The following is a 6688-nucleotide window of genomic DNA, read 5'->3' on the forward strand; positions in this document are numbered from 1 at the left end:
TGAGAGAGAGAGAGAGCTGTACCTGTAGGGCTTGAAGGATACCCTCTTGCTGCTTTGGGCCAAGAGCTAAAGAATCCTCTGTGGTTGCTGGAGGCTGTGATGCCTGGAGGGCAATCAACTGCTAGGGAGCACCGCTGTTTGGAGAGGCTGTTATCTCCAGCTCGTGGCAGCAGCAGGCCACTAGCAGTGCTTCAGGGCAGGGCCCCTTCAGTGAATATCTGGATAACCTTTAAAGAGTATTCTATGATGTCACAGAGAGCATAATAAAGAATGAAGGGCAACGTGGGGTCAGCGTCGGGTGGGGCTAGCGTGAAGTCCTTGTGGGTGTTCACATTACAATAATGTAGGGGAGGAGCATGTTGGGAAAGGGAAAATGGCTGAAGCTGGCTGTGCTGCACAGCCTCATAGAGCAGTTGGACTTTGGTCTAATGAGTCACAGTGAACCTCTTCTAACCATTCAGAATAAAGCAGTCAGTGCCCTCTACTACTCACTACAACAGTTTTGCTGCAATTTCTATATTTTTAGGGTGAACACACTATGGCCCTTAATTTTATGTTTCCTAAGGATGATAATGTAAGACCCCCGAAACAGGGGGAGACCCTCGCCCTAGTCCCAGAATGAGACGATGCCCCAAAAACTTGAGAGACACTGGTCTTGATGCAAAACTGCACTAGATTTATCCAGTGGGCTAGCCTAGGCTGAACTCCTAACTCACACAAGAGTTAGAAGAGTTTGACCCCCTTTTCTTAACAGTAGGGGTTTTTGAAGGCAAATCCACAGGAGGTGGGGAGCGGGTAGAAGTGAATTACAGCTTTATCTCTGGCCAAGCTGTCCTTGGTAAGATCACAAGAAATGGAGAGTAAGAGAGAATTATGGCTCCCCTCCATTGGAGCTGTCCTTGGCAAGATCACAAGAGATGGGGAGTTGTGTAAATACCATTAGAGCAGGGATGAGTTACACCTTGTCTTCTGGCAGAGTTATCTTTGGTAAATATTCCTCAGAGGATAGGAAAGTAACACCTGGATTCATTTATTGACAAAGGGGTCATAAGCTACATTTTGGTGCACATTCCTGGTCCTAAACACAGGGAGATGGGTGCCTGGCTGGGGCAACTGGCAATAATTGCTGAGCTAGCTGTCAGGCAGAGAGACACAAGGCTTCCTGCTGGTTTTAGGGAACAAAGAGCTCTGTCTGGATTTCTAGTGGTCTGGGAAAAGGGCTTGGGAAGTGTGTTAAAGCTGTGATTCCACAATATTATCTAGTATGTACAAATTTAGGAAATTTAATGCTGTGATAACATTGCTTAAAATAACTATCAGTTAAATTTTTATAAAAATAAATATGAGTTAAAAATTTCAAAAATATAACTTTGAAGTTAAAAATGTAACTTTTAACAAAAATGTGGCAGAAAGGGGGGAAGAAAAAAAATAAGTCCTTTCTATGGCTTGCATAACTTGTAAGCAATAATTGTAATGCCAATACAGATGTTATAGCTAATGTAATGATGGGTAACATTGCTCTTAATTTTTAAAAAATTCTCTTGCATATAAAGTAGTGTAGGAGCCGGGCAGTGGTGGCGCACAACTTTAATTCCAGCACTTGGGAGGAAGGGCAGGCAGATTTCTGACTTTGAGGCCAGCCTGGTCTACAAAGTGAGTTCCAGGACAGCCAGGGGTATACAGAGAAACCCTGCCTCAAAAAACCAAAAAAAAAAAAAAAAAGATAATTTTCTTAAAATTAAAGTTTTCACCTTAGTAGTACATGACTTACTTTCTATGTTGAGAATTAGAGGATGTTTTCCAAGAAAAAGAAAAACCTTTCATACTTTTATATTATGGGTTTGATCTTTGGCAATCTCATTTTCAAAGGTACCCAGAATGAAAATATCATTCTAATAAAAATTAGTTCGTTTGGGGACAAAAGGAAAAAACTAATGACAGACGATGCTTACAGGAAGCTTCATTTTTGCCTTATGGTTTCAGAAAGGCTCAGTCCATCATTTAGGGGAAGTACAGGGGAGTTCATAGTGACAAACACCTCAGTTTGTAATGGATTAGGTAGCAGAGCAACCACAAACCAAAAGCTGGACAAGAACCTTCTAATCCTACTCTTCGTGACCTATGTCTGCAAGTTAGAGTGTGCATCCCTAAAATTCTACAGACTCCTCAAATGTTATCGTGCACTAGAGAGCAAACATTAAAAGTGTCATCTTGTGAGGACATTTAAGAATTACCATAGCAAGGAAAACCCCAAAAACTTTCAAACGATTGATATAGCACTTGAGCTGGACAACTGATTGCCTCATTTTCTATGTTTTGTTTTTATTGCTCAGAACAGTAATATTGGTTTTTGTATTTCTTTTTTTTTCTTTACACGCCAGATTTTATTCCCAGCCCAGCCCACCCTCTGAGTGTTGCACATCCCATACCTCCACCCTGCCCCCTGACTCTAAGAGGATGTCCCCATCTCCACCCCCACACCCCACCTCACCAGACTTCTAAAATCCCTGAGGATTCCAGTCTCTTGAGGGTTAGGTGCATCCTCTCTGACTGAACTCAGACCAGGCAGTCCTTTGCTGTATATGTGTTGGGAGCTTCATATCAGCTGGTGTATGCTGCCTATTTGGTGGTCCAGTGTTTGAGAGATCTTGGGGGTCCAGATTAATTGAGACTGCTGATCCTCCTACAGGACTACCTTTCTCCTTAGCTTCTTTAAGACTTCCCTAATTCAACCACAGGGGTCAGCTGCTTCTGTCCATTGGTTGGGTACAAATATCTGCATCTGACTCTTTCAGCTGCTTATTAGGTCTTTCAGAGGGCAGCCATGATAGGTTCCTTTTTGTGAGTCCTCCATAACCTCAGTAATAGTATCAGGCCTTGGGGTCTCCCCTTGAGCTGGTTCCCACTTTGGACCTGTTGGTGGACCATCTTTTCCTCAGGCTCCTCTCCATTTCAGATAGTAACAATTACAGGTCAGAGATGTGACTGTGGGATGGCAACCTCCACCCCACACTTGATGCCCTGTCTTTCTGCTGAAAGTATGCTTTACAAGTTCCTTCTCACCACTGTAGGAAATTTAATCTAGGGTCCATCCCTTTGAGTCCTGAGAATGTCTCACCTCCCAGTTCTCTGGTACATTCTGGAGGGTTCCCCCCTCCCCAACCTTCTACCTCCTGAGGTTGCCTGTTTCCATTTTTTCTTCTGGCCTGCAGGGCTTCAGTCCTTTTCCCCCACCCAATCAATACCAGATCAAGTTCCCCTTCCTGCCCCCCCATACCCTTTCCCTCCCAGGGCCCTCCCTCCCTCCCTCCCCTTTGAGGTTTCTTTCATCTTCCTCCCAAGTTGGACTGTGGCATACTCAATTCAATTCTGATTCAGTAAATAAATGGTTTGGGCAAATATAAACTGAAAATCACTTTACCTGTTTTCCAGTATCAACTCTTCTACTNTCCCAGCATCTCACAACAACCTGTTCTTTTCACTCTCTGTCTTAGTCAGGGTTTCTATTCCTGCACAAACATCATGACCAAGAAGCAGATTGGGGAGGTAAGGGTTTATTCAGCTTACATTTCCACATTGCTGTTTATCACCAAGGAAGTCAGGATTGGAACTCAACCAGGTCAGGGAGCAGGAGCTGATGCAGAGGCCATGGAGGGATGTTCTTTACTGGCTTGTTTCCACTGGCTTGCTCAGTCCACTCTCTTATAGAACCCAAGACTACCAGCCCAGAGATGTCACCACCCACAAGGGAACCTCCCTCCTTTATCACTAATTGAGAAAATGCCTTACAGCTGGATCTCATGGAGGCATTTCCCCAACTGAAGCTCCTTTCTCTGTGATTACTCCAGCTGTGTCAAGTTGACACAAAACTAGCCTTTACAATTGACCCCTTGTCAACTTGACACACAAACACATCCCTAGTAAGCTTCAACCCTTAATTCTTATTCATCCCCAAGATCTTAAATAACTTTAAAAGTCCCACAGTCTTTACATATTAAAATTCAATCCCTTTAAAATATCCAGTATCTTTTAAAATACAAAGTACTTTAGAATTCAAAGTCTCTTAACTGTGGGCCTCGCTAAAAACTTCCTTCAAGAGGGAAAAATAACAGGACACAGTCACAATCAAAAGCAAAAGTCAATCTCCAGCTATCCAATGTCTAGGATCCAACTCATTATCTTCTGGGCTCCTCCAAGGGCTTGGGTCACTTCTCCAGCCTTGCCCTTCGTAGCACACACCTTGTCTTCTCAGCTCCAGCTCCAGCTGCCTGTACTTCACTGCTGATGCTGTTCTTGGTGATCATCTCATGATACTGGCATCACCAAAATGCTGCTGTCTTCTACTGTAACTAGGCTTCAACAATAGCCTCTCTTAGGCTGTCTTTATGGTGCCAAGCTCAACTCCTTTGCATGACCCNTTCAGTCCTGGGCCATCAATTGCAACTGAGGCTGCACCTTCACCAATAGCCTTCCATGGCTTCTCACAGTGCTTCCATGGCCTCAGCTGTTCTGCATGACCCCTTCATGCCTTCAAAACCAGTACCACCTGAGTAACTCTTATGCATTACCAAGTCCAGCCACAGCACAAGATACAGTCTTAGCTATCTCTGAAAAACAGCCTCTTTGCTCTCAGAAAACACTTTCCAGACGATGTCACCTCAATGATGCCAGTCTTTTCTTAATCACAGCTAATTTCTTAGCTCCAGCTAACCAGGATCAATAGTCCCAGTCTGCAAAGGTTTTGCTTTAGTCGTTCTGGTATCTTGTTAATCACAACTAATTCTTCAGCCCCAGCTAACCAGAACCACAGAATCTTCACAATCCAAAATAGCAATGGCCCTGAAAAGAGTCTAATTTTCCCTCTGAAATTTCACAAGCCAGGCCTCCATCTTCTGCACTGTTCTCAACATTATCTTCCAAGCTCCTACACAACATCTGACAGAGCTCTTAACACAGAATGGGTCTTCTAGCCCAAAGTTCCAAATTCCTTCCACTGCCCTCCCCAAAACATGGTCAGGTTGTCACAGGAATAGCCAACTATACTGGTACCAATTTGTCTTAGGGTTTCTATTCCTGCACAAACATAATGACCAAGAAGCAGTTGGGGAGGAAAGGGTTTATTCAGCTTACACTTCCATACTGCTATTCATCACCAAGGAAGTCAGGATTGGAACTCAAGCAGGGCAGGAAGCAGGAGCTGATGCAGAAGCCATGGAGGGATGTTTTTTACTGGCTTGCTTCCACTGGCTTGCTCAGCCTGATCTCTTATAGAACCCAAGACTACCAACCCAGAGATGGCATCTCCCATAAGGGACACACCCCCTTGATCACTAATTGAGAAAATGCCTTACAGCTGGATCTAGTGGAGACATTTCCCCAATTGAAGCTCCTTTCTCTGTGATAACTCCAGCTGTGCCAAGTTGACACAAAACTAGCCACTACACTATTAAAATCAAAATGTCAAAATTAAATTTTATATACTTCAGTCATGTGGCTTTTCAATTTGTGAAATCAAATCACTAAAATTCACTTGCTGTTTATTATTTCTAAAAAAAAAAAATCAAACTGTCAGCTGTAGAAGACAAAGAAAGATCCGCTATATTTCATCTCTTAGTCTTTATGTATATTCTGATTAAATATATGGACCAGTTAATTTTTAAAAATCTAACAGATAACCCAAGAGTACAACTTGCAAACCTTCACAGGGGAATGAATTCTGAACAGATAACAAAAGCATGATGACGTTATATGATTAAAAGCACAAACAATTATGCTGTAAATACTTAACATTGAGTTTTGTTCTGCTTTCACATCCCTCTTAATCTAAGAATTGTATGAAAACTCTAAGTGGGCTTCGTTTCTGTCACTGAGCAGTATATCTGTCATTCACAGTAATAATGCCTGCTCTCTTTCAGGCATTGCTGCTGGAGCAGATTAATCATTACCCTAGAATAGAACTTAGAGACAGATGGTCAGGACCCTCAAAAAGCATTTGGAAAATTAAATTTGTTAGTAAAGCTAGGTTGAGATGGTTTTGCTACTTGCTCTAATGATAAAAATCTTAAGGAATATTTTGAAATTCAGAAAGGCACAGTCTTAACAGTTAAGGTAAGTTTTTTTAAAGGTCAGAGAAGAGCCTCAACTGATGTGACTCTCTCTGAGGATGTGATGATGATGATTGATCTCTTTTACACGATTTTGCTCTCAGTTCCCTGATATGCAGAAATAATTCAATAAAATTTAATTTAACAAATTTAATAAAAATTGCTGATGAGTAGATTCACATTCTGAAGATTTAAAATATCTATGACTGCTTGCTTTTCTTAAAAAGTTTAGATTTATGATTTCTTTCAGATTCTCATGAGACTACTTTTAAAGATAAATAATAAAATAAATTATCCTTTCTTTGTCACTCCAATTCACTGTCTGCTAGTAGGAGAAACTGGATGAGAAAACTACCTTGCTTGCTCTCACTTTGTTAATCTATAACAAATTGCTTAGTTATGAATATACATGGGTTGTTGGGAATAATTTGTTTTCTTTTCCTATATTATGTAATTATTTTCATGTAAAAGCATTGAGGGAACTTACTGTTTTTTCATAGTCATTCACTAGAAGAAAAATGCAATCACACTGTAATTTTATCTCCTTGAAAGATTTTGCTGGGATATATAAGCTAAGGAAGAAA

At 41.5% G+C, this 6688-nt stretch overlaps 1 protein-coding gene across 1 annotated transcript in view; it reads right to left on the minus strand.

Moving 5' to 3' along the window:
* The window catches only part of LOC110314009 (ubiquitin-conjugating enzyme E2 D4-like), a 927-nt gene extending 711 nt beyond the window's left edge, over window positions 1-216 (minus strand). The window contains exon 1 of the mRNA XM_021188483.1: window positions 23-216. The gene's annotated coding sequence lies outside the window, so the exon portion shown is untranslated. The remainder of the gene's footprint in view (window positions 1-22) is intronic.
* Window positions 217-6688: the final 6472 nt, after the last annotated feature.

The sequence above is a fragment of the Mus pahari genome, chromosome X (assembly GCF_900095145.1).
Source record: "Mus pahari chromosome X, PAHARI_EIJ_v1.1, whole genome shotgun sequence".
Taxonomy (NCBI): Eukaryota; Metazoa; Chordata; class Mammalia; order Rodentia; family Muridae; genus Mus; species Mus pahari.